We start from the raw sequence: 2,722 nt of genomic DNA, 5'->3' as shown, positions 1-2,722 counted from the left end.
CCGAGACCTCGCGCCCGCCCGCCCGGTTTCACTTCCCCCCGCTGCAGCCTGAGGTTTGCAGCACTTCGGGGCTCGGCCGGGGGTTGTTTTTGAATCTGTTGCTGCAAGTGGGGGGGGGCGCAAACCCCAAACCGGTCCTCAGGAAGTGTGAAGCAAGCTGCCGGGGGCTGCCACGCCCTGGCCCTGGGGTGCGGACTCCACACCTTGGCCTCAGCCCCACACGCGAGGGGCCGGCGGGCAGCGCGAGCTGATGCTCGAACAGCGGGTGCCGCCCAGGCCTCGGCCCCCGCCCCGGCCCCCGACTGGCCGAGCTGCCCAGACGCGCCGGGGCCTGCGTGGGGTGCCCCAAGTTCTCATGCCCAGCGTTGTCCGTGATCCTTCCTTACCACCTCCCTCGCCCCCGACTCTGCCCCGACCCTGAACTCGGGGTGCTCAGAACTGACAAAGACCTCAGGGAGTGGGGGCAGCTGAGGCTGTGCAGAGGCGCCGGGACCAGGTCCGGGGCAGGGACAAGAGGGGCCGCGCCCCCCTCACTGTCCTCATCAGCGACTCAGGAATCTGAGGTGTGACAGGTGGTTTTGGGGCCAGACCCCAAAGCCCGGGATCTTAGGCCACCAGGCCAGGCTGGTCCAGCCACGGACTTGACCGGGAGGCCCTGACAGGCCCAGGCTGGCCCCAGGTCACCAGGGGAGAAGGAAGGGAGGGGCGGAAGGGCCAGGGCCCAGCGGCTGGATGCCCAGGGGAGGGGCAGGACCCCGCCCTGCCTGACATCACAGCCGAGACACCCCGAGGCGAGATCGCGGATGGGGAAGCGGTCTGGGCCGCAGGTCAAGCCAGGAAGCAGGTGGGAGTGGCCACGGCGAGCTGGAGCACAGGGTGGGGGCTGCGTGGGGCCAGCGGCTGATAGGAGGCGGGCAGGGCAGGGGCTGGCGGGGCCGGGGGGACGGGGGAGCCTGCCGCCCTCCACTGCTGGCGACCCACTGCCCCTGCAGCCACCGGGCCAGCCTGGGCAGAGGCCAGCCATGTGGGAAGCAGCCCGTGAATCTGCAGCACCCCTGACCTCCCGCTTGGAAGCTCTTTGGAGAAAGTCTTTGCAGACAGTCAAGTTAAAGTGGGGGTCCCCCAACCCCAATAAGGGGGTTCAGAACCCGGGCATGCGCAGAGGGACGGCCCCGAGGACGTGGAGGGGCGCCCATGTCCGGGAGAGGCCGAGGCCTGACCCGCCAGTTGTCCCAGTGGTGGGTCCCTCTGGTGCAGAGTGGGGGGGCCACGTTGTGGCCCGAGGCCCAGGTGGGGTGGGCCCTTGGCGCCAGCTGGTGCTCCCCTAACTCTGCCCCCTGGTGTCTCAGCCCCCCTCATCCCCCACGGCACCCACCAGTCTCTGGAGGGCGCCCGGACCCCACCTCCGCCAGGCCCCTGCAGCCCAGGTGCTGGGCCTCGCCTCTGCCCGGGCCTCCCCGGGACACGGGCCTAAGCCTGGCTGCCCTGCTCCTCATCCACGGGGCCTCTTCAACAGCTCCGGACCCCACCGCTGTGCTCCCCTCGCCCCAGCCTGCTCCCCACCCTGCACAGACCTTTCCAGAAGCAGAACCCTAGAAATGCCAGGCCCTGGGTGTGCACCCCCAGGAATGGCCACAGTGCAGCGTGGACGTGGTGTCCCAGCAGGGCAGGGGCCTGGCGGAGGCAGACGGTTGCAGAGCCCGCCGGGGGCTCCGGTTTTGACATCTGCTTGTTGGTTGGATTTGGGCGCCTCCTTTTACTTCACTCATTCACTCACCCACCCCCTACCCACCCCCTACCCACCCACTCACCCACCCACTCACCCACCCACTCACCCGCTCCTGGGAAAGCGCAGCAAACACCTGTAAATCCCCATCCAGACTAAGTGACAGGGTCCCCCAAACCTACATCGACCCCTATAGGTGCTCCCTCTGTCTGCATCTGCCCCTGGGGGTCACTGTTGGGAACTTGGGGCTGGACGTTCCCCACCTTTGCGAGGGCTCAGGCTGCTCCTGCGTGCGGTCAGCTTAACCTGCAGGGCTGGCGGCTCCGCCCCTGGATGCCCTCCTGCTGCCCGGGGTGGGCTCCTGCCCGTGCCTGGCGGGCACACCCCAAGCTACGTCGTTCACTGGGCGGGTGCAGAAGCCCAGCCCCAAGTCCAGCCCCAAGCCCAGGTCTGCGGTGCCTGGGCGGCCCCAGCCCCTCACCTCCGGCCCTGCGTCCGGCCCACCTGAGACCTCACCGTGCACAGCCCACCCCAGGAGCCATGCCCAGGCCAGGACCCCGTGTTCTCGGGTCCCCGTGCCAGACAGAAACCCCGGCACTGCCAGCTGTCAAGTGTGCCCCCCAAGGGGTGAGGGGGCACCCCAGGCCCGGCCCCCACTGTTGGATCGTCCCGTCTGGGGAAGGGTGTTGACAAGATGGCTGCGGCGGGGCCGGCCGGAGCCGGGCTGGATAAGGGCAGACGGGTGGCGGCTCCCCGCCCCGCGCACAGACCTCGGGCCCTGGAGCCCAGCGCGGCGCGGGCAGCCCCCCATCCCGGGGGCCACAGAGGCCCAGCCCAGGGACCCCGGCTCCCCCAGCGCCCTCACATGGAGGCTGGCCCGGCCTTGGTGCAGCCCCACCCTGCCCCGGGGACAGCGGGCACGTGACCACAGGGCCCCCAGCCCGCAGGCCCCTGCCCTGGGGGTGGGGTGGCAGGAGGGGCGCCAGACCAGAGCAC

This window comes from Talpa europaea, assembly GCF_964194135.1.
Source record: "Talpa europaea genome assembly, chromosome: 1".
Classification (NCBI taxonomy): Eukaryota; Metazoa; Chordata; class Mammalia; order Eulipotyphla; family Talpidae; genus Talpa; species Talpa europaea.
Note: the sequence above shows the minus strand (reverse complement) of the source record.